At 38.4% G+C, this 26840-nt stretch overlaps 1 protein-coding gene across 3 annotated transcripts in view; it reads right to left on the bottom strand.

The window, feature by feature from the left end:
* Positions 1-26840, bottom strand: part of SCAI (suppressor of cancer cell invasion) — a 130725-nt gene that overhangs the window by 67081 nt on the left and 36804 nt on the right. The gene's annotated exons all lie outside the window — the stretch shown is intronic.

The following is a 26840-nucleotide window of genomic DNA, read 5'->3' as shown; positions in this document are numbered from 1 at the left end:
TACAGCCCCAAAAAACACAAGATGAATCTGGAATATCCTGTGCCAGAGAGCGACAAAGTGCTCAAAGAATGACAGACATAACAGAAGGATATAGGACTTAAGTGTCCATGGACAGATGGAAGATAAAGAAAACGTGGTATATGTACACGATGGAATGTTACTCAGCCACAAAAAGGGAAGTCCTGCCATCTGTCACAACATGGATGGACTTTGACAGCATTATGATATGTTTAATAAGTCATTCAGAGAAAGACATATACTGTATGATCTTACTTACATGTGGAATCTTACAGAAAAAAATCAAACACCTAGAAACAGAATAGATCGGTGGTTTCTGGAAGTGGGGTTGGAGAGTGACAGAAAATGATGAAGGTGGTCAAAGGGTACAAACTTCCACATATAAGATAAATAAGTTCTGGGGATACAATGTACAGTAGGGTGACTACAGCTAACAACATTGTACTGCATATTTGGGAGTTGCTAAGAAAGTAGATCTTAGTTCTCATCACATGAAAAAAATTTGGTAACTATGTGAGGTGAAGGCTGATAACAAACTTATTGTGGTGATCATTTAGCAATATATACTACATCAAATCATGTGTACACCTTAAACTAACAGCATGTTATATGTCGATGAAATCTCAATAAAACTGGGGTAAATAAAGATAAAAAATAAAATCAAGCATTAAGAAAGGACATAGGATCTAGCTTGAGGGAGCGGCCACTAGCCAAATTGGGGATAATTTCAGCATCAAAACAAAGATAGTCATGGACTATAACCTATTAAATAAGAAATGATAAAGCAATACTGACAAATGTAAAGTTTGATAGTGAATGGGATAGTTGCAGAATACTTGCCCACAAAATACACATTAATTCCAAAAGGAAAAAGTAACGTCACAACAATGAAATCTGGCAGACACCATCTTGATTAAGTGATCAAAATGAACATCATTTACAATCAGACAAACCAAAGTCCTGCACCACCTGGTAGGATGAGAAGTGATTTTCCTCATGAGGAAACAGACAAAACCAAACTGGGAGAGATATTCTATAAAGTAACCAAACTATAATCTTCAAAAATGTCAAGGATGTTTCCTCAAAGAAAAGGGAAGACTGAAGTGCAATGCTTGATTCTGAACTGGATCTTTCTGCTGTAAATGATGTTATTGGGACAACTGGTGAAGCCTGAATGGGATCTGAGAGATAGATGGTAGTAATATAGCAATGTTAATAAGAAAAAATTATGAAACCTGGGAATTCCCTGGCAGACTTGTGGTTAGGACTCTGCACTTCCACTGCAGGGGGCACAGGTTTGAGCCCTGGTCAGGGAACTAAGATCCGGCATGCCGTGTGGTGCGGCCAAAAAAAAAAATAGGAAAGAAAGAAACCTTACCAGTAACCAACAACAACAACAAAACTGCCTAATACAACAAAGTTAGCACATTAAAAATATACTAATTATTTAGCAAATTAAATGTCAACAGAGGAATGGATAAAGCTGTGGGTGGGTGAGCGGGTGGGTGGGTGGGGGTGTGGGGGTGTGTGTGTGTGTGTGTGTGTGTGTGTGTGTGTGTGTGTGTGTGTGTGTGTGTGTGTGTGCGCGCGCGTGCGCATTACTCAGCCACAAAAGAGGATGAAATAATGCCACCTGGAGCAACATGGATGGACCAAGAGATTATAATAGCCTAAGTAAGTCACACAAAGACAAATATCACATATCACTTATATGTAGACTCTAAAAAATGATACAAATGAACTTATTTACAAAACAGAAATAGACTCACAGAAAACAAACTTATGGTTACCAAAGGGGAAAGGGGGGGTATAAATTAGGAGTCTGATATTAGCAGATACAAACTACTATATAGAAAATAAAGAACAAGGTCCTACTGTATGGCACAGGGAACTATATTCAATATCTTGTAATAAATCATAATGGAAAAGAATATGAAAATGAATATATATATATAACTGAATCACTTTGCTGTACACCAAAAGCTAACACAACATTGTAAATCAACTATACTTCAATTTTAAAATAATAATAATAAAGTCTATGAGATTTTTCAAAAGGTAAAATAAAGTAACGGACAAAAAAGTGCCCTAATTACTGCAGTTGAGTATGCACTGAAACCAGCATATTTGCTAGGAGCAATGCAAATTAATGCAGACCCTTGATATTCCCTATACGTATCGAGGGTTACATTTTTTCTTTCCATGAGATTCAGTAATTACACTTCTGGAAACTCATCTTAAGGAACATGTTAACCATCATTACTGACAAATTACACATAACATAGGGAACTGGTGATGAACTGAGGGCTGGTCTCACCTTCCCCTCTCACATAATTACCTATTCTCCAACCACACTGAAATATGGGCAAGTCTCTGAACCAGTTCTACTCTTACATAACGTCACAATTTTACATGTTATTCTCTTCGCCTATTTTGTTCACCTGACAAATTTATATTCGTAGCTTCAGACATTATTCAAAGGATACCCTTTCAGTAAAACCTTCCTTGAAAATCTAATAACTCCCTGGCACTTATACATGGCCAAGTTGGGAGAAGCTTCTCCAGTGACAGCATAGAAGGTTATACATATAACAATTGTTTGTTAAAAAAGAGTCTGAAAAAAAAAAAAAAGAGTCTGTCCCACTGTCTAGACCTGTACTGTCCAAAACTATAGTCACTGGACACATGTGGCTACTTAGCACTTGAAACATGGCTACTCTAGGTTGAGATGTGTTGTAAATGTAAAATACATCAAATTTAGAAGATTTAGCATGAAAAAATATGTAAAAATCTCATTAATAATTTTATATTGTTACATGTTAAAATAACAATATTTTGGTTATTTAGTGAAATAAAATATATTATTAAAATTAAATTCATCAGTTTCTTTTTACTTTTCAATGTGATTTTTTTTTTTTTTACCAATTTTATTACTGTTTTTCGTTGAAGTATAATTGATTTACAATGTTGTGTTGGCTTCTGGTGTAGAGCAAAGTGATTCAGTTATACATATATATACATATTCTTTCTCATATTCTTTTCCATTAAGGCTTATTACAAGTTACTGAATATAATTATCTGTGCTATACAGTAGGACCTTGCTGTTTATCTATTTCATATATAGTAATTTGTATCTGCTAATCGCAAACTCTTAATTTATTCTCCCACCTTTCCCCTTTGGCAACCATAAGTTTTTTTTTTCTATGTTGTTGAGTCTATTTCTAAATAAGTTCATTTGTATCATTTTTTAGATTCCACACATAAGTGATATCATATGATATTTGTCTTTCTCTGTATGACTTATTTCACTTAGTATGATAATCTCTAGGTCCATCCATGTTGCTGCAAATGGCATGATTTTATTCTTTTTTATAGCCTAGCAATATTCCATTGTATATTTACACCACATCTTTTATCCATTCATCTTCTGATGGGCATTTAAGTTGCTTCTACGTCTTGGCTATTGTAAATAGTGCTGCTATGAACACTGGGGTGCATATATATCTTTCTGAATTAGAATTTGCTCCAGATACACGCCCAGGAGTGGGACTGTTGGATCACATGGCAACTCTATTTTCAGTTTAAGGAACTTCCATACTGTTCTCCATAGTGGCTGGACCACTAATGTGATTATATTTCTATCAAACAGATATAAAGCTGTCAATATTCATAGATGATACAAACCTCTCCATAGAAATTTCAAAAGAACCTACAGATAAATTATTAGAATTAACCAATGAGTTTAGCAAAGTTGTTGGATATAAGGTGAATTATAAAAAGGCCAACTGTATATCTATATCCTAAGAACAAATAATTAGAAAGTGAAACTTTAAAGAAAATTACAGCATTGACAATAGCACCAAATAATATCAAGTAACTAGGAATAAATATAATGCAGATGTGTAAGACCTCATCACAGAGGACTATAAAACTCTGAGAGGTAAGTTGAAGAAAAATTCATGGTAAACTGAAGAAAAATTCATAGAAAACTAAGAATATGCCTTTTTTTTTTTTACTGGAAGATGGAAAATTTTAAAGATATCAATCCTCCCTAAATTGGTCTATAGATTTAATGCAGTACTTTAAATCTAAAGACTTAAAGCAAAATCTTAATAAATTTATTAAGATTTGTGGTAATGGAAAAGCTGCATCTATAATTTATATGGAAATGCCAAGAGCCAACAGCAGCTAAAATAATCCTGAAGAACAACGAGATGGGAGGACTTACTCCACTGGATATCAAGATTTTTGTAAAGTTTCAGGATTGAAGACTGTGGTATTGGTGCAAAAAGAGAAAAGCAGACCAATACAACAGAACAGAGAATTGAGAAATGACCCACACGTAAACAGATACTTGATTTATAACAAAAGTGGCACTGTAAAACAATGAGAAAAAATAGTTTATCAAAAAAAGAAAATGAAAGGAAGGAAGGAAGCAAGGAAGAAAAAGAGATAGGGTGGGGTCAACTGGATATCTAAATTAAAAGAAAAAACATGAATCTTGATTTCTACCTACACCATACACAAAAATCAATTCTAGGTAAACTGTGGATATAAATATAAGAGGTAAAATAAAGTAGTACTTATATGATAACATAAGAGGCTATCTTGGGCTTCCCTGGTGGCGCGGTGGTTAAGAATACACCTGACAAAGCAGGGGACACAGGTTCGATCCCTGGTCCAGGAAGATCCCACATGCTGTAGAGCAACTAAGCCCGTGCGCCACAGCTACTGAAGCCTGTGCGCCTAGAGCCCATGCCCCGCAACAAGAGAAACCACCACAATAAGAAGTCCACTCACTGCAATGAAGAGTAGCCCCCATTCTCCACAACTACAGAAAGCCCACGCATAGCAACAAAGACCCAACACAGCCAATAAATAAATAAATAAATAAAATTTTTTAAAAAGAGGTTATCTTTATGACCATGGGGTAAAAAATATTTCTTAAACAGATCGCCAAAAGCACTCATCATGAAGGAAAAATTGGACAATTTAAAAAACCAAGTATGTATTGTGTTGATCAAAAGATACCATTAGGAAAGTGAGAAGACAAGCCACAGAGTAAAAGATGTTTGCAATATATATATTTAACAAAGGACTTGTAACCAAAATAATAAATGAAGAATTCCTATAAATCAGTAAGAAAAAAAGTCAATCCAATAAAAAAGGAGAGGGTGGGCAAAGGCTTGAACAGACACTTCACAAAGAGGATGGACAAATGAAAAGGTGCTAACTTTCATTCGTCATCAGATAAATGCAAATTAAAGCCAAAATGGCACATCGACCAGAATGTCTCAAATAGTTTTTAAAAACCTGACAATCCCACATGTTGGAAGAATGCGCAGCAACAGGAACTACTAGAAAATTATTTAGCAGTATCTACTAATGTGTACTCAGCAACTAAGAAAATATACCAACAGATATGCACCATGTATGCACCAAAAGACACGTACAAGAATGTTCGCAGAAGTAAAATTTGTAATTGCCAACATCTGGAAGCAATCAAGTATCTATCAATAATGAAATAAATAAGTGGAATACTATAGTATAATGAAAATGAACCCACTACAGCCACCTGCAACAACATGGATGAAGCCAGCATAATGCTGAGTGAAAGCAAGTCGACCCAAAAGAACACACCCCACATGACTTTAATACACAAAGCACAAAACAGATTAGACTACAGTGTTTGACAGGCTGATCAAGACACTGGTTACTTTCAGGGAGGTGACAGGAAATAAGAGGGATGCTAAAAATATTTTACTTTTTTGACCTGGAGTTATTGTGAAAATTCATTGAGCCATACATTTACTACTTATAAAGAAAGAAGGAAAAGGGAGAGCAAACACCAGACTCAGGTGGTTTTAAAAGTAAGTTTTATTGAACATGTGAACAACGTAACACTGAATATATTTCCCTTCCAAGATTCATTTTAATAAAGCCAACATAATCTTGACACCAAGGGCAATAATAAAAGGGCAATATAAAAAAGAAAAATTATAAGACAAAGTCCATATTACATAAACAGTTGTTATTGCCTTGAATGTTTGTAATATTAATAGATCTGGATAACTGAAATTTGAATATAAAGCAGCAAATACAACTTCACTGACTTATTACAAAATAAATGATAAATTAGGGACCTCCCTTGTGGCTCAGTGGTTAAGAATCCGCCTGCCAGTGCAGGGGACATGGGTACGATCCCTGGGCTGGGAAGATCCCACATGCCATGGAGCAACTGAGTCCGTGTGCCACAACTACTGAAGCCCGCATGCCTAGAGTCTGTGCTCCACAGGAGAAGCCACCACAATGAGAAGCCCACGCACCACAATGAAAAGTAGCCCCCGCTCTCTGCAACTAGAGAAACCCTGCGCGCAGCAACGGAAATCCAACACAGCCAAAAAATAAATAAATAAATTTATTTTTTAAAAAAAGATAAATTAAGACATGAATGAAATATATGTGTATCTATATCAATCATGTGGGGGAAATATAATATATGGTAATCCATAAACAAGTTTAGTTCTATAGACATTTACAGGAAGTATGTGTATAAACACACCACATGGGTAACAATAAAAGTAGAGACAAAGAAAAGGACATATTTTGTTGTGGGTTGAATTGTGCAACCCCCTTGCCAAAAAAAGAGACATGTTGAAGTCCTTACCCCTTGTACCGTCAATGTGAACTTATTTGGAAACAGGGTGTTTACAGATACAATTAAGATGTAAGTTAACATGAGGTCATACTGGAATAGAGTGAGCCCTTAATCCAATATGACTGGTATCCTTATAAGCTGAGGAAAAAAGACGCAGAGACGGACACCCGCAGAGAGGAAAATGCCATGCGAAGACACGGAACTAGAGGGAAGACAGCCAAATGAAGAAAGAGACAGAGATTGGAATTACGTAGCTACAAGCCAAGAGACCACCAGAAGCTAGGCAAGGGGCATGCAACAGATTCTCCCTCCGAGCTTCAAAAAAGGAATCAATTCTGCCAATATCTTGATTTCAGACTTATAGCTTCCTGCAGTATGAGAGCACAAATTTCTCTCATTTTAAGCCACCCAGTTTGTGGTAATTTATTACAGAGCCCTAGGACACCAATCTGTATACGATACAGTCCTAACACAGACTACAAAATGGACACAAGAGCAAAAGAGCACTGAATGTGCACAGCTGCTCAAAGACTTGTTCTGCAAAGTACAGAGCATCTGGCAAATTACTGACCTGCTTTGTTGACAATTTCTTTTTATAGGAAGTCTTGACAAAGCATTGACAAAGCAACAAGAGAAACTGCTACTCTGGATTTAATTCTAAGTAAATGATGGGCAATACGAAAGCATGAAAGAAATCTGGAGAGAAAATGATATGAGAGTATATTATACTATACCAGGAAGCACGATACAGAATCACAACAGCAGTGGAAAGGGCCCTGGACTAGGACAGAAGAAGCATTCCTGTTGCAAACACTTCCTACTTTTGTGATTGCAAACAAACAAAAAACTTTAGCTCACACTTTGAGTTGCAGGTTTTTAATCTACAAAAACAAGCAATTTACACTTGTTCTGCTACCTCAGATAACTGTTGTGAAGATAGGTGTGAAAGAAGTCTGAAAACACTATTTAACGTGTAATACCAGCATCATTATTATTCTGCAATTTAGTGATGTTTCCAAAAGATAGGGAACGACCCTGTGATTAGACCTAAAAGAGAAATAGACCAAGAAAAGAATGGAAGTACAGAAGAAATGAAACCAAAATATAATAAAAAAGATTTATTCTGACAAAGTAGAGAAGATATTTATAGAAATCACATGGTAGGGGGACTTCTCTGGTGGTGCAGTGGTCCTGCCAATGTAGGGGACACGGGTTCAATCCCTGGGCTGGGAAGATCCCACATGCTGTGGAGCAACTAAGCCCGTGCGCCACAAACTGAGCCCCGCGCTCTAGAGCTCGAGAGCCACAACTATTGAGCCCATGTGCTGCAACTACTGAAGCCTGAGCACGCCTAGCACCTAGAGCCCGTGCTCCACAACAAGAGAGGCCACTGCAACGAGAAGTCCGTGCACTGCAACAAAGAGTAGTCCCCGCTCGCTGCAACTAGAGAAAGCCCGCACGCAGCAACAAAGACCAAACACAGCCAATAAATAAATAAAAATAAAATTAAAAAAAAAAAAAAGAAATCACATGATAGGAAAGAGATCATTTTCTTATGCATTCAGACTTTTTAAAGGACAGGTAAAGAGATGGAATGGTTATATAATTAACCATCAGTATTAGAGAGTGTCACACATGTTTTCTCAGCTATAAAAATGGATTATTAATGACAGCTTCCTCATAAAGCCATTGGACAATAAAGTGAACTAATGGATATAAAAATGCCCTGTAAATTATAATGTACTTTAAAATTGTTAGTTGTAAAATTGTTATACATGCACTCAAAACAGAGCATAGATTGAAAAATGCCAAGTACAAAATATTGTTGAGTGTGTGTGTGTATGTGGGGGGTGATGATGATGGTTTTGCTATATTCAATGAAAAAGGAACAAGAAGCTATTACTTGGTGCAGATGGCATTCCTATAATAGGAACCAGAGTGCAAAGCATCTTCATGTATCAAAGAGAGCAGAAAAATATCCTGAATTATACGTAAATTATTTTCTGAAAACAATTTTTCTGACCTACTCCAACGCGCGATTGCACTTAGGTTCCAAGCTATAATAACAATTATAAGAGAAATACATCGGTACCAAACTTCTCATGGTTCAATACAGAAAGAGACTGAATGAACTGAGGGCAAAGAGAGGTTAAGAAAAAAATGCCAAAGGAGCGAGGGCGTGGAGCCGCAGTGATACACAGACATATGGCCAGAAGGCCATTTGTAAGATATTGCCTGGGAGATTATACAGATATCATTTTGCCTACCAAATGTAGAGAAACAGAAGTGTTTATCTAATACATCATCCGCATATGCAAATTCCAGTACTTATTCACCTGAGACATAGCACACAGCCTAACAGAAAGGAAAGGAAGCCAATAGCTCAGTCAGCCAGCTAAAAAGAACAACTATCAACAAGATACATGCAAAGGCTATTTATGAAGCCAGTGGGGCAGGAAACACAAAACTATGCAAAATGAAAGAAAGCATCAAATATTTATGCCCTGGAGAATGACGTGAAGAAACACAACTTGAATCATAAAAACCGTCTTGGGTGGAAAACCCACAGAGGCAGTGGTCAAACACAATGTAGCTCGATTTAAAGAGCCAACTATTCACAACACAAAAACTCAAGAGGGAATAAGACGTCCAGGCAAGAGTCTCAATCACCTACCAAGACACCACTCCTATCCAGTAGGTAGAGAAGTGCGGGCCACATAGACTCTTCCTTCTTAATCACACACAAAGATGGCAACAGCAGCAGCCAGAGGTCATGCAGACAGTATACGCTAAAAACAGGTAACATAGGGACTTCCCTGGTGGTCCAGTGGGTAGGACTCTGTGCTCCCAATGCAGGGAGCCTGGGTTCGATCCCTGGTCGGGGAACTAGATCCTGCATGCATACTGCAACTAAGAAGCCTGCATGCCATAGTTAAAGATCCCTTATGCTGCAATGAAGATCCCGCCTGCCACAACTAAGACCTGGCACAGCCAAAATAAATAAATAAATAATGAATTAAAAAAACAAACAGAAAAAACAGGTACCATGTAAATCATTTGAGGTCACCCAAAACCAACATCTCAGCATACTCTGAGAGAAGGCAGTTGGCCATGCAAATGTTAGTTAGGTCATACCTGATTTGTATGAGGAAGAATTAAAAAAAAAAAAATTAAAAGACACTTGTGATTTATATTATAACAATTTTTCTTTTCTAAATAGCATTTTTTATCTGCAATAAGCTGGAAGCAGAAGAAAATAATAAATTTTTCAACAAAAGAGAAAGGTATTGTTTCTTTTAGCTATAACTGATTGGGGATATCTATATATACATAATATATGTTACAACTTTATTGAGATATGATTCATATACCAGACAATTTACCTATTTAAGTGTATAAGTCAGTGATTTTTAATATATTCCTAAGTTTTGCAACCATCACCACATCCAACTCTAGAAATTTTCATCACCCCCCAAAGAAATCCCACATTCATTAGCAGTCATATTCCCATTTTGCCCCAAAACCTTTTCCCTCCAACCCTGGGCAACTAGTAGTCTATTTTTGGTCTCTTTTAATTTAACTTCTGGATATTTCATATAAATGGAATCATACAATACGTAACCTTTTGTTACTGGCTTCTGCACTTAGCATAATAATTTCAAGGGTCATCCACATTGTAGCATATATCAGTGCTTCATTCTTTTTTATGGCTGAATAATATTCTATTATATAGATACACCAGTTTTGTTTATCCACTCATCAGCTGATAGACGTTTGGATTGATTTCACTTTTTACCTATTATGAATAGTGCCATGTGAACATTTGTATACAAGTTTTTGTGTGAGCATGTTTTCATTTCCTTTGGCTATACAGCAACAAGTAAAACTGCTGGGTCATACAGTAGGAACTACCAGACTGTTCTCCAAAAGGACCGCACCATTTTATAGCTGCAGTACGCATGAGGGATGCTACTTCTCCACATCCTTGCCAACACTGTCTTTTTCATTCTAGCCATTCCAGTGGGTGTGAAGCAGTATCTCACTGTGGGTTTTGGGGCTTTTTTTTTTAAAGATTTTTTTGATGTGGATCATTTTTTAAAGTCTTTATTGAATTTGTTACAATATTGCTTCTGTTTTAACATTGTTTTTTTGGTTTTGGTTTGTTTGTTTGTTTTTCTGGTTTTTCTGGTTTTTCTGGCTGCGAGGCATGTGGGATCTTAGCTCCTCAACTGGGGATCAAACTCATACCCCTTGGAAGGCAAAGTCTTAACCACTGGACCACCAGGGAAGTCCCCCTCACTGTGGTTTTGATTTGCATTTCCCTGATGGCTAATAATGTTGAGCATCCTTACATGTGCTTATTGGTCCTTTATATATCTTCTTTGAAGAAATGTCTACTCAGATCCTTTGCCTATTTTAGGGGTTATTTGTTTTTGTTACTGAGTTGTAAGAGTTCACTATTTATTGTAGATATAAGTATCTTACAGGCATATGATTTGCAAATATATTCTCCCTTTTTCTGGTTTGTCTTATCAATTCCTTTGATTACATTTCCATTTTTTCTTTTGTTGTTTTAACCTTTATTTGTATCAAAATAATATATGCAGAATTAACAATTCAATAGTACCCAGAACACTTAAATGAAAAGCAGCGCTCCACGGGCTCACCCCTCCACCACCAGCATCAACAACTTTCAATCTTCTGGCTGACTCACCTGGTAGTTTCCTACATAATCCTACATAAGAAGCTTTTCTTGCAATTGCTTAATTCATCCATTTTTGACATTACAGGTTTTCTAAAATGACAAATAAGGAATTAGTTCTCCTATACTCCTAGAATCCCTCCCAGTATAGTTATATCATTATTTGGGGTTAAATCAATGAAATCCTTAAATTATATACCTTCCAGTTAAATCAATAATTAATGTTAAAATAATGAACCCTTTTATTACTTGATTACATGGCATCAAATAGGGTATTAAAAGGAAGGGAAGGGGCTTCCTAGATGGCGCAGAGGTTAAGAATCCGCCTGCCAATGCAGGGGACACAGGTTTGATCCCTGCTCCAGGAAGATCCCACATGCCATGAAGCAACTAAGCCCGTGTGCCAAAAAAAAAAAAAAAAGAGGAAGGGAAGATCAGCATATAATTGAGAAAGATCCTCAGGCATCTTTAACTGGTAGTAGGTTGCACTTCTTCTAAATCCTATTTGCCATTTCTCAGTAAATAATTTTTCACGGTTGGTAGTTAAATGCTATACTGTTTAACCTGATTTCTTTATTTTTATTTTATTAACTGTTTTTTTAATTTATTTAATTTATTTTTTATTTTTTTGGCTGTGTTGGGTCTTTGTTGCTGCATGCGGGCTTTCTCTTTGTTGCAGCAAGTGGGAGCCACTCTTCATTGTGGTGCGCGGGCTTCTCATTGTGGTGGCTTCTCTTGTTTCAGAGCATGAGCTCTAGGTGCATGGGCTTCAGTAGTTGTGGCGCACAGGCCTAGCTGTTCCTCAGCATGTGGGATCTTCCCAGACCAGGGCACGAACCTGCGTCCCCTGCATTGGCAGGCAGATTCTCAACCACTGCACCACCAGGGAAGTCCCTGTTTAACCTAATTTCATAAAGAAAGTCTCTTCATATAAAAAAATGCCTTTACCTACCTCAGTTACTCGTTAGTTGAGGGAAACCCTATTCTTTGGTTCCGTGCATGACACTATTGTTCTGTGGACACGGTGACAACTATGTAAGTTATAAGATGACATTTAAGAAATTCTAGTAAGCGTCCAAATCTATATGTGTCAGCAAACAGGTGCTGGTGACTTTTAATACAATGGTATTTCATGGAACGTGGAGAGAAAGATGTGGGAAATAAAGAGAGCTTCTCAGTTATTAACACAGTTTTCATGCAAGATTCAATCACAAAAGCAGGAATCAGATCCAAAGGTTTGTGAAGGGACTAAGTGCACACCACTTATCAATAAAGCACATGAGAACTTCCCTAGTGGTCGAGTGGCTAAGACTCCATGCTCCCAGCGCCGGGGGCCCGGGTTCGATCCCTGGCCAGGGAACTAGATCCCACATGCCGCAGCTAAGAGTTCGCATACCACAATTAAAGATCCAGCATGCTGCAACGAAGACCCAGCACAGCCAAATAAATAAATACTAAAAAACAAACAAATAAACACAAAGCACACAAATTACTCCTTGAATTATAATGATAAACAAAATGACATGCAAATTATAAAAGGTACCTTGATTGCCTACATACTATCAGAAAACAGCTTAAAATATGGGATTACTTGTCTAGAGGGAAGTTACCGGGAAAAGAAATCACCCCTTGACAACCTGGACATGTGGTCACTTACAGCTGAAGGAAGAAAAGGGCAGGAGGTAGGAGAAATCAAACTCCCAGCAGCCAGAAACTATGCCAGACAGTTTATATACCTATTTAACCTTCACACTTCTCTAAGGCAGGCACTGTTACCAGCATTTAGAGATGAAAAAAGAGGCTCAAATAAGTTATTTATCCAGAGTTACATAGTTGGAAAAGCACACCAAAGTCACGCTCAAAGGACCCTTACAGTCACCACCCTTAGATGATAATGCAAAGATTACAAAATCACATTGTCTGATCTCATTATCCCAGTGCTTCAAATCCCAAGGGCCTTGCCTCCCCTTTCCCTTAAAACATAGCTGAGAGCATATTTAGGGCTTTCCCCCTCAGTAATTGGAAATCAAATCACTCTCTGAAAAAAAGTTACAAGACCCAAAGGAATCACTAAAACAAATGTTTTAAAATGGACTTTGGTTATCAGATCATCACGTTAAAGAATGAGTCTAATTACTAGCTATTGGACTTTGGGCATGTCATTGAACTTTTCTAGACTTTGAGATTTCTTCAACTCCAAAATGGAGATTATAATATTTACCCTTCATATAGCTATCACGATGATTCAAATTAGACAATATTCACAACAGGATAGTCCAGAAAGTGCTATAGTCAGTAATATTAAAACCGGTATATGAGTTTATCAATCAGAATACAAACAGTCCAATGTTAGTTCATTTATTTGGCAAATACTGACTGAGAGCTTCCTAGATACAAGGTATTTTTCTAGATGCTGGAGTACAACAGTGAACAAAACAGGCAGAATCCCTGCTTTCACAGAGTACACGTTCTAGTGGAGAGGTAAAAAAAATATATAATATTCCAAGTACTAAGAAGTTCTATGAAGAAAACACAGCAGAGAGTGTGACTGGGGGTAAAACTCTAGGTAGAGTGGATGAGGCACCCTCTGAGAAGGTAACACTGGAGCGGAGACCTGGATGAAGTGACAGAGTGAGCCAAGCAAGGAGCGGGGAGGCTCAGGTTCCAGGTGGAGGGAACAAGGACAAGGTGCTGAGGCAGGTATGCACTTGGTAGACTGAGGAACAGCAAGAGGTTCTGTCTATAAATACCACACTGGGGGGAAAGACCCAGCTCCTCATAAATAAACAGAATAGGATTCACGGCTGCTGCTTTTTGAGAACTACATAGAAGAGGCAGCGCAAGAGCCTAAAATTCAGACACTCATTTCCCAAGCTCAGCATCCTGGTCGAGGCTGAACCTGCCTGCAGCAGGTATGTATTTTTCTGACTGACCCATCCAGCCAGAGAGACTGCCTTTTTCTAATTTGCACAGAGGTTCCAGGTAAGCTCCTGTAGCTCCTACAGGACTTCCATTTCAGTAGAATTTATTCTATCTACGATCATCAAAGTGGTGTTAATACGCCTGTCAACTGAGAAATGGAAACAGACGAATTATGTTGAACTAGATTCTATAATGACATTCATTAACAGAGTTATAATGTGAGCTAATCACAACTTTCATTGTTCTTCTGATCTTGATAAGATGTTTTAATCTAATAAGTTAAAATAAGGCTGTGTGATATACACTGGATCTGGACTGTGAAGACCCAAGTACAAGTCTCATTTGTGCCATTTTCCCCAGAGTCATTCAGCTGACAGTTTAACCTAACTTCGGTTTCCTCACTTACAAAGTGAGGATAACAAATACTGCCCTATCTCACCATTGTGAGAAATTCTATTCAACCGTAATCTTTTACTTATTAAGACATCAAGTAAAAAAGCAAATGCAATTATATTATAATAAAAATAGACAATGGCTTTACCAAGGAAAAAGGCCTTGTGTATATCAATTGACATTAAACTAAAAATCAAATAAATAACACCACACTTCCCCATTTAAAAAAATAAAATTCTTTGCTGCTGAGGAGTTCCATCTGTTCCTGCTGCTGATAACCCACCTGGAGGGTAAAAATATGCCATCATGATGATGACGTCACAAAAACGGAGCAGCGCTGCTGACTGAGGGCTTCTCAAGAGAGTACCAAGTGTCAAACTGATCAGAGTCCTCTTGCCTGCACTGATCAAATCTTACTCTTCTACAGTCCTCTACTCCTGGCAAACTTCAGGTCTGTCCTTAGCAGAAGGAGGCAGTTATTTAGCCAGTTTAGAAGTCATTAAACTGACGTATGTGTCTCCACCTTCTCCAAATGTTCCTGGATCAACCCTGTCAGAAACTATTTGTTTTTCTCTGAACTCTAAATTACTCTCATTTAGCTCAGCTGCCGTATATCAGTTATTCATATACATTCATCGTCCCCTCACTAAATTGTAAATCACTTGAAACCAGTAGCTGTCTGAAATCCCTTTCCTCAAAGCACCTTGTGCAGAAGGCTTTGAACACTGTTCTCAGACAACTCCAGAAAATGAACTGATCAAAGGCAGTGAAAAAGTCTGTGTGTTCCTGCTGGAGGTTGTGTGTGTGTGTGTGTGTGTGTGTATTTAAGATACTAAAGATGACCCGAAGTAAGGAAAAGTGACTGTGGCAGGGACTTAAGAATCTGCAAGAGCTAGAGATGTTCATCACCTGAGCAGCTAGGAATGCCAAATAGCTGGCACCCAGAGAAGGAAAAAAGGTAAATGTTCACCCTTCTGAGAAAGAAGTCTATAATCAGATTGGTGTAGTGGTACATGAAGAACCTACAAGTATCTCGTGAAGACAAGGAGATCTCTCAAATTCCTTAAGCCGTGGTCACCAGACTTCCGATCTAAAAATATGCAGGTTAGTATCAGGAGACTGACTTCTGATCTATCAGCATGTGTTCTACAAAGATATACCTGGGACCAGCACAGAGGCGACATAGAGTGGTTAAGAACACTGGTGCCAAACTGCCTGAGCTCAAATCCTGGCTCTGCCACGAACTACTCAAATAGAGCTGTGTGATACTAGTCAAGTCACTTAACCTCTTTATGCCCCAACTTCTCCATAGGTAAAATGGGGATGAAACAGTATCTGCCTCTTCGAGATGTCATGAAGATTAAATGAGAATGTATGTAAAGTGTTCATTAAATGTCATTGTTGTAGGATTAGCATTTAATTTACCATCTAAACTGGGACAATTTGGTGAATGAAAAGGGACATTATTAATAATGACATCGAGACTGTGCAAAAACTTAGACTGTATCAGGCAAACCAGGACATATGGTCACCCTACGAGAGTAAATGTTAGGAGAGACCAGAGAGTGTGACCGGAGGAAGCAGAACTCCCAGCTTCACCTCCTTGCACGGAGGCCGCCCACAGATGCAGATACCAAAGGTTAACAACTGAATTATACTCACCTGCGTGCACAAATGTGGCACTAAACGAGCATCCTTAGTTTCTCGTTGTAAATGGTTTCAGCTGTAATATACCAATCAACATCGGCACAATCCCTTGAGATGAACAACAAGCATCCAATAGATACTGAGGACATGGTAATGGTACCAAGGAGAAAGGTCACCTTGCTTGTTAGGCAAGCTGTAACGTAAGGCTGGCTCCTAACCCTCAAGAAGCTAACCACCTAAGAATCCACCTGCCAATGCAGGGGACATGGGTTCGAGCCCTGGTCCAGGAAGATCCCACATGCTGCAAAGCAACTAAGCCTGTGCACCACAACTACTGAGCCTGTGCTCTAGCGCCCACGAGCCACAACTACTGAGCCCGAGCTCCACAACAAGAAAAGCCACTGCAATAAGAAGCCTGCGCACCGCAATGAAGAGTAGCCCCTGCTCTCCACAACTACAGAAAGCCTGCGAGCAGCAATGAAGACCCAATGCAGCCAATAAATAAAAATAAATAAGTAAATAAAATAAAATTTAAAAAAAGCTAACCACCAGTTAAATGATCCCTGCAGGTAGCTTCCTCCAATTGTCCCCAGAGGCCACCACTATAGCAAATACACCAAAGCAGTAAGGGATCTCAGAGAAATACAGAATGAAAAGACAACTTGAAAAATGAACACAGTAGGAGGGTTGGGGGGGAATGAACTGGGAGATTAAGACTGCCATATATACATTACTAATAAGAAAAAAATATCAAATTGTGCACTTTATATGCAGTTTATTGTATGTCAACTGTATCTCAATAAAAGTTCTTTAAAAAAAGAATCAATTAAAATAAATTTCTCCAAAAAAAAGAAAAATGAACACAGTAAAAAAGAGAAATAAAGCATTTCGTTATTTTCCATGGCACTGCCAAATAATTTGACATTTTTCAAAGAAAAAACAAAATTCGCAAAAAAGTATCTGTGGCAGATAGCTTTTGTCTTGGCCTAGCAGCATCCGCTTCCCTTTCTTTGCGGAATTACTGCTCTTCCGTTACATGCAATCTCATTAGAAACAAAAGACCCAACTTGGAAGAAAACATAACTCTAGACAGAGAAAAAGAGAGAAGGAGAAGGAGAGAAAATGAATCAGAGAAATTGTTAACTGTGTGTGATAATGGCTCAAAAAAAGAGTTCTCATGTTTTAGAGACAGGTACTGAACCATTTACAGATGAAATGAGGTGATGTCTGGGATTTGCTTCAGAATACTCAGGGTCAGGGGAGTGGGTGTGGATATAGACAAAATAAGACTGGCTATGAATTCATGATTGTTGAAGCTAAGTGATAAGTACATTGGGAGTTATTCTATTTAATTTTCTCTAAGTTTAAAATTTTTCATAAGAAAAAAATTTAGTTCATATACAGTATGAACTAATTTTATAAAAGCATTTCTCTATTCTTCCGTGCATATGCATGGAAAGATATCTGGGATAATGCTCACCTCATATTAACAATTTCTGCGTGGTGAGATCTGGGAGGGCTTCACTACTTTCATCCTTGAATTTTCTACATTGTTTGAACTCAAAATAGTAATTGTGCATTACTTCTCCAAACATAATGGAGTGATATCTCTTCAATCAAAAGCCTAAAATCAAACATGACGACAAATATGCTAACATTGGTTAAATTTGGTGTGAATGTGGACGGTTATTTTCTATTTGTATTTTCTGTATTATTTCTAATTTAAACATTAATCAAGTACTTGTGAAGATTCTCTAACATAGGTTTCTCAACGTTGGTACTGCTAACATTTGGGGCCAAATAATTCTTTGTTGTGGGTGGCTGTCTTGTGTACTACAGAGTGTTTAGCTGCATCCCTGGCCTCTGCCCACTAGATACAAGTAGCACCACTACCACCCTACCTGTCGTGACAACTAAAAACACCTGCACATATTGCCATATGTGCCCTGGGAGGTAAAATCACCTCCAGCTAAGAACCACTACTCTAACATATCATATATCTTATCCAAAGCATTCTCAATTATGCAAAACACAAAGTCCCCAATTCTTAAGTATATCTTGCATATCTAAAAATAATTTTCAACATTATATCACTTTCTCTCTTACTCTTAATTCAGTTACTAAACACTCTACTTGTAGTTCAGACTACCTCAAGTAGATAAACCAGTTCTGCTGCTGCACGTTTAATGATTCAATAAAAATTATACTTATGACACTTATTTAGTTTCAAATCTGACATTAAAAACCTTAGGCTATATACAGTACTATAACCTTCAAGAATATGGGGAAAAACGCATTAATAGGTTACATAATCCAATCTTCTTAAAATGTACTTCTCAACCTTTGGTCAAACTAAACAGTCCCCAAACATGCCCCAAAACTGAGTAACTTTCACACAAAGATGAAAGCTCAAAGGGTAATACAATTACCACCTAGCCTCTTACTACTCAAGAGATCCGCAGACCAGAAACATCAGCATCACTGCAGAGCTCATCAGAAATGTAGCATCTCACATCTACTTCATCAGAACCTGCAGTTTAACAAGCTCTCCAGGTGATGTATATGTACATTACGTTTGAGAAGCAGTGATCTAGCTTTATACAAGCTTGCTCGAAGCTGAAGTTTAGAGGGCTATATTCTTGTAATATAGAGAACAAGTTTCTTATACTTGAGATGAAAGAAAATCTGTATAATTACAAAATAGCCACAGGGTAGAAGAAAAATTAATGGACTCCACCTCTACTACCCCCCCAAAAAAAACTATCTTTAATCTTATGAAACCAATCTGAAAGATGACATAAATGCCTTATTTTAAAGTCAAGCTAAGAAATCCAAACAGTCATCTATAATGGATCCCTCCCATTAAAAAAGAAGAATTTAATTAACTCTCCTTCAGTAAACCTAGTCTGAATAACATAAAGCTATGGTTCCTAAACCTGGCTAATTACCCTAGAACATTGTTTGTTTTGTTTCATTTTTAATAAAGATTTTTGGGACCTACTTCCAGATATTATGATTTAAGAGGGCTAGGATTCTTTTTTTTTTTTAACTATTTGAGCCATTTCTGATGATTAGTTCCATTTGAAAATCACTGTCATGGGACCTCCCTGGTGGCACAGTGGTTGAGAATCCACCCGCCAATGCAGGGGACACAGTTTCCATCCCTAGTCTGGGAAGATTCCAGCGGAGCAACTAAGCCCGTGCGCCACAACTCTAGAGCCACAACTACTGTGCCCGCATGCTGCAACTATTGAAGCCCACTTGCCTAGAGCCGGTGCTCCACAATAAGAGAAGACACTGCAATGAGAAGCCTGTGCACCGCAATGAAGAGTAGCCCCTGCTCGCCCACCACAAGTAGAGAAAGCTTGCACACAGCAACAAAGACCCAACGCAGCCAATAAATAAATAAATTTATTTAAAAAAGAAAAGAAAAAAAGAAAATCACTGTCTTAAGAGGATTAAAAAAAGATACCGTTTTCTTTCTCATTACATTTTTTAATAATGGATATGCATTTGACCTATTTCAAATAACTACTATATAAAAGACTAAAAAATGGAACTAATGAGTCCGGGAGAAAAAAGTTTAGACAACAGTGAGATTATGTGCTATCAATTCACCACACCCAGAAAAAGGGTGGTCAGCCTAGTCAGCAATCGTGTAGTGCCCTGGAAGAAAGGAATCATTTCTGCGTGTCTAGACTTGAACTCACTTCTAGAATGATTACAACTGGCAACCCCCTTTAGCACCACAGTGTATGCAGAGGAGCTTAAAATTTTTTTCTTAATGAATTAAGAATTTTATGAAATACCTGCTAGATTAGTTACACTGCCCTGTATAATATTGCATCAAGGCCTCTAGATAGGTCTGGAATTTGAGAATGAAAAAGAGGGAAGAGAAGTAGGAACAGGGGTGGAGGGGGAGGGGAAGAAGGAAAAAAAGGAGGAAGAAGAGGATGAAAAAGAATTTTTCCCCAGAAAAGAATCTGAGTAGCAACCTAGTGGGCTATTTCATGAATCTGTCCATTTCTTATCCTCTCTACTATCACCATCCTAATCTAAGTAAATATCATTTATACTGGGGTCTCATTACTGGTTCTTCCCCACTTCTACTACTGAACCCCTTACTTCATTCTTGATGTACGAGCCAGAGTAATCTTTTTAAAGCTCCTGGAGATACAGCCAGTGACTCAGAAATGGTTAAGTTCAGAAGTCATTCCTGCAACAGATGCAATAGCAGGGTTCAGAAGGGGCAGCAATAGCATCTGTCTTAGTCCATTTGGGCTCTACAAGAAAATATCACAGACTGGATGGCTTATAAACAACAGAAATTTACTTTTCACAGCTCTGGAGGCTGGAAGTCCGAGACCAGGGCGCCAGCATGGTCGGGTGAGGACTCTCTTCTGGGGTACACACTTCTCATGGTATCTTCACACAGGGCAAAGGGGCTGAGGGATCTCTCTGCTGTCTTTTTTTTTATAAGGCACTAACCCGTGAGGTTCCACTCTCATGACTTAAGCACCTCCCAAAGACCCCATCAAATTTGGGGATTAGGATTTGAACGTACATATTTTAGGGGAACACACTCATACTGTTAACAGTATCCTTAACCACGCATCTCTAACCAAGGTCTTCAGGTTGCATGACTTTGGCAGTAATTCCAGGCCTTCTGAGTTCCTTGTTCCTGCCTGTTTTCTGACCCAGATTCTCCAGACTTTCCATCGGTGCTACGAGTTACTTGACAATCTTCCAATAAATTCCTTTTCTGCTTAAGTTGGCTGGAATTAGACCTGTAATTCTCAACCAAGAACCTTTCCTGGAACAATGCCATGCCTTTTTCCTTTTTTTTTTTTTAAATGACCTGTCTCTAGCCTTACAAAAATGGGTAATTAAAAAGCTGAACTTCTAAATACCATGCATGTCACTAATCTGAAAACAGCTTTCAAAATGAATAATTCCTGTTTTATTTATTACTTGATTAAATACCTACTCCCAGCTTGCATCTGGGCAGCTAAACATGGCTGAAGAAATGCAGACAACCATCTGACTGGTCTCATTTTCAATTCACCTCAAACTGGGCACTCCCACTAGATTTCCCTAGTCGATTCACTTTTTACCTTTCTAGAGCACTATGCCACACCTTCTCCTTGCTCCTCAACATCCAACATCTCATACCCATCCTCACTTTTCAGCTGATGGCAACTGTTCTATATTTCACTGAAAAAAGAGGCAATCAGGAAACATCTTCCACACATTTCCAATCACACATGCACCAACCTAGTTGCATCTCAACTATATACACTCCTCTGTTATCCCTTCTATTACCTTGATTGAACTATGCTCCTAAGACCAGCATCTCTATTTATGCATTAGCTCTCATATCCCCCACGATTATTCAAGGACATCAGCCAGCAACAGTTCTCTTTCTACAGCATCACCAATCGTGTCTTTTATACTGCACAACTGTCATCATTATCTCCCAACTTAAAAATCCTCACCCAAAGCAATCTTGCGAAAAATTAGAACAAAGCTGGAGGCATCACGCTCCCTAGTTTTAAACTATATTACAAAGCTATAGTAATTAGAACAGTATGGTATTTGGCAATAAAAACAGACATACAGGTCAACAGAACAGAATAGAGAGCCCAGAAATAAACCCACACATATATGGTATATGTGGTATATATATACTCCTTATGACAAAGGAGCCAAGTATGCACAATAGGAAAAGGACAGTCTCTTTAATACACAGTGTTGAGAAAATTGGACAGCCACATGCAAAAGAATGAAACTTGACCACTATCTTATACCATACACAATAATTAACTCAAAATGGATTAGACTTGAATTTAAGACCTGAAACCATAAAATTCCTAGAAGAAAACATAGGCAGTAAGCTCCTTGATATAGGTCTTGGTGATGATTTTTTTGAATCTGACCAAAAACAAAGCAACAAAAGCAAAAATAAACAAGTGGGACTATATTAAACTAAAAAGCTCTGCACAGCAAAGGAAAGCATCAACAAAATGAAAAGGCAACCTACTTAATGGGAGAAAGTATTTGCAAATTATAAATCTGATAAGGGGCTAATATCCAAAATATATAAAGAACTCACACAATAGCAAAAAAAAAAAAAAATATATAAAATGGGCAGAAAATCTGAACATTTTTTTCCAAAGAAGACCATGGCCAGCAAGTATATGAGATGACGCTCTACATTATTAGTCATCAGTAAAATACAAATCAAAACCACAATGAGATATCACTTCACATCTGCCAGAATGACCATCAAAAAGACAAGAAATTAAAAAAAAAAAGACAAGAAATAATAAGTGTTGGTGAAGATATGGAGAAAAGGGAACCTTTGTGCATGGTTGATGGGAATGTAAATAGGTGCAGCTGCTATGAAAAACAGTATGGAGATTCCTCAAAAAATTAAAAATAGAACTACCATACGATCCAGCAATTCAACTTCTGGGTATTTATCCAAAGGAAATAAAAACAACAACTCGAAAAGATTTATGCACCCCCATGTTCACTGCAGCATCATTCACAGTGGCCAAGATAGGGAAACAACCTAAGCATCCATCAATGGGAGGATGGATAAAGAAATTGTGGTATGCATATATACACAACTGAATATTATTCAGCTATAAAAAAGAAGGTATTTTGCCACTGGTGACAACATGAATGGACCTTGAAAGCACTGTTAAGTGAAATAAGTCACCCAGAGAAAGACAAATACTATATATACGTAAAACCAAGCTCAGAGATACAGAGAATAGACTGGTTCTCAAAGGTAGGGGGCTGTGAGGGTGGGAGAAATGAGTGAACTGTTTGGGGTTTTTTTTTTTAGTTTAAAAAGATTGAAATTTTTTAATTAGAAGCAAAAACATCCCTCATATCCTCTTCTAGCTTTCATGCCATTTCTCTACTCTCCTTTTCCTATATAACATAACTCTTTAAAAGACATGTCTACATAGCTATCTCCAATTTGTCTCCATTCTGTCTTGAAATCACCCCAATTCATTCTGTTCCCTTCATTCGCTGAAACACTATGTTTCAATACTAATGATCCCCATGCTGGTAAATCCAACCAGCAATTCTCAGGACTCATCTTAAGTTACTTATCAATGATTGGACACAGCTGGTCATTCCCTTCTTCTTGAATACTCCTATTTGTCTTCTAGCATATCATCTTCTCCTCTCACCTCACTGGCTGCTTTTTCTCAAGTCCCACTGGTGGTTCACCTCATCACCCAACCTCAAGATTCTAGAGTGCCCCAGAACTCAAAACTCTGAGATATTCTCTTCTCTACTTATTCCATGAGCAATAGTATGCACTCTCATGGCTTTAAATACCAACTAAACAATAAGAGCTGCCAAATTTTTTAATTTACAGATTGGACCTCTCTCCTGAATTCCAGTCTCCATTATCCAACTTCCTATTTGACATCACTATCTGGCTGTCTAATTGGCATTTCAAACTTATATCCTAAACGGAATCCCAGCTATTCCCCCACAAAACCTACTCTATTCTCAGTCCTCTTCTCAGTTAAAGGCAACTCCATCCCTCCAGTTGCTCAGGTACAATTCATTCCAAACACAGCAGATAAAGTGATCCTTTTAAAAATGTAAGTCAGATTCTATCACTTTTCAGCTCAAAACCTTCACATGGCTTCTTCACATTTTGAGAAAGCCTGAAAGTCTTTACAATGGCTTATGAGGTCTCATATGATCTGATCACCACTATTACATCCAAAACTTTATCTCCTACTATTCTCAGTCATCCTGGTCTAGCCACACTGGCCTCCTTGCTATCCAGCAAGCATGCCAACACACTACACACTCCTGCCACAAGGTTCTCTTGGCATCTGCTGTGATCTCACTTAAAATATTCTTCCTCAAAATATCTGCATAGCTAATTCCATCATTTCACTCTTGTCTCTGGTCAAATCACCTTATCAGAGAAGCCTTCCCTGACCACCCTATATAAAACAGAATACCTCTCTTGCATTATTTTTCTCCAAAGTAATTATTGCCATCTGACACATCATAAATTTATTTATTTATTTATTGTCTATCTCCAAATACAATATAAACCCCATGAGGGAAGAGACTTTGTCATTTTCCTGTCTCCAGGGAACAGAACCTGTCACATAATAGTTGCTCAAGAAATCCTTGAGGGGGACTTCCTAGGTGGTGCAGTGGTTAAGAATCTGCCTGCCAATGTAGGGCACACAGGTTTGAGCCCTGCTCTGGGAAGATTCCACATGGCACAGAGCAACTAAGCCCGTGCGCCACAACTACTGAGCCTGTGCTCTAGAACCCGTGAGCCACAACTACTGAGCCCATGTGCCACAACTACTGAAGCCCACACACCTAGAGCCCGTGCTCCACAACAAGAGAAGCCACTACAATGAGGAGCCCATGCACCACAATGAAGAGTAGCCCCCACTCACAGCAACCAGAGAAAGCCCGTGTGCAGTAACGAAGACCCAACGCAGCTAATAAATAAATAAAATAAATAAATTAAAAAAAGAAAAAAGAAATTCTTGTGGAAAGAACGATTAAACTTAACCTTTTTAAAAATTATAAAATGGATATATAAACATGTATTAATTACTTTTACACACACAAAAAAAGTCGTGATAGGCAGTGATGTGCCACCCAGATCTCCCTTTAAGGAAGGATTTTGTGTCTCAGTTGCTAGGAGTGCTGTCAGCCCCTTCAGGGATCACCTCTGCAGAACTGCTTCACAAGGTCGTGTTCCCCTCAAGGCAGCCCACATCCAGGGACTGATGGAGGCAAGGGTATAATGGTCCAGCCATTTCAGCCCAATGCAGGATAACTCTAAAAGGCTACTCTAGCTCCAGAGGTCCCTGTGGAGTCAGCCAAGACTGCTGTTCAGGACTACATCATAGTTCAACTTCTCCTGCTGCCAAATCCTGATGCTTCCCCATCCTTTCCACAGGTGTTGAACAGCTGGACATTCCTTACCATCCCATACACTAAACTCTGTCTCAAATTCTGCTTCCAGGAGACTCCAACCTGTGACACAGTTAAAAGAAAAAACACATGCTTGTTGTTGAAACTAAAAAAAAAAAAAAAAGCCAACAAACTACATCCCTATAAAGTAGAAATCAACATCCTTGCAATAGTCCTACAATATATGTTCTCTCCTACAGAAACGGTTGCAACAGACTCCTCTATTTTTAACTGAACATAAGGCCAACCAGTAAAACCTATTCTTCCTCGTATCCAGTTGAGGCCACATAACCAAGTTATGGCCAACAGGATTTTTTTTAAAGATTTTTTTTTGATGTGGACCTTTTTTTAAAGTCTTTATTGAATTTGTTACAATATAGCTTCTGTTTTATGGGATGGGTTTTTGTTTTGTTTTGTTTTGTTTTTTGGCTGCGAGGCATGTGGGATCTTAGCTCCCTGACCAGGGATCGAACCTGCACCCCCTGCACTGAATGGCAAAGTCTTAATCACTGGACAGCCAGGGAAGTCCCCAGCCAATGGGATTTGAGCTGAAGTGATGTATATAACTTTCAGAACTCGTCCTTAGAGGAATTAATGTGCCCTCTTCCCTCTGATCTTTCTCCTTTTTTGAATGCAAAAATGGACAAAATACTAAGCATCTTGGACCATGCAGATGCAGGCAACAACCTAGTGATGACAGAGCAACAAAGCAAAAGGAGCCTAGAACCCTGCGGAGCTAGCATACTAGCCCTGGACTGCTAGCTTAAAATGGACTACTGCATAAGAAAGAAACCTCTATCTTGTTTAAACTTCTGTAACTTGGGTGACAGCTACAATTGCTTTCAGTCCTCTGTTTACATCTCCCCCTAACCCTGTGCTCTCACTCCCAACAGCCAGCACCCGCAGGTCTTGCAGGAGGGCTACCCTCAGGCTGCCAGCACATTCATGCACTCCTCCCCAGCAGGAGGGGTCCTTGAGCAATGACTGACGGGAATGGGAGTATAAAGGCTCTACCTTCTTTCTTTGTCCCTGATAGTGGCAGCTCCTAGGTATAAGCTCCAGAACTCTGCTGCAGGACTGAGCCAAAGTTGTCCTCCCTGGGGCTTTGCTTGATACGTGCTTGGCCTCAGCTTCCTTTTCCTCACTCCCTACCAGGTTTCCCTGAAACTATTCCTAGTAAGTCTCTGTCCCATGAAACCTCATGCCAAGTTCTGCTTCTGGGGAATACAACTTGAGGCAGTAATCACTGACTACAACCAATGAGTACCATCTCATTCCCAAGGGCTCATCACAGGTGACAACTGTACACCATTCCAAACCTTTTCCTTGTAGAATCAAATATATGGTGATTCTCTTAAATGAAAACGGAATTACATGATACAAACTATTCACCTTGCCTTTTGGACTTAAAACATTTCATGGACCATATTCCATGACAGTATATATACACTTCAAAAGTTTTAAAGATGTATGGGTTGCCTATAATTTGAAGTATAATAAATAGTTAAAAAAGAA

The sequence above is a fragment of the Hippopotamus amphibius genome, chromosome 2 (assembly GCF_030028045.1).
Source record: "Hippopotamus amphibius kiboko isolate mHipAmp2 chromosome 2, mHipAmp2.hap2, whole genome shotgun sequence".
Taxonomy (NCBI): domain Eukaryota; kingdom Metazoa; phylum Chordata; class Mammalia; order Artiodactyla; family Hippopotamidae; genus Hippopotamus; species Hippopotamus amphibius.
This window is presented reverse-complemented; position numbering and strand designations above follow the sequence as displayed.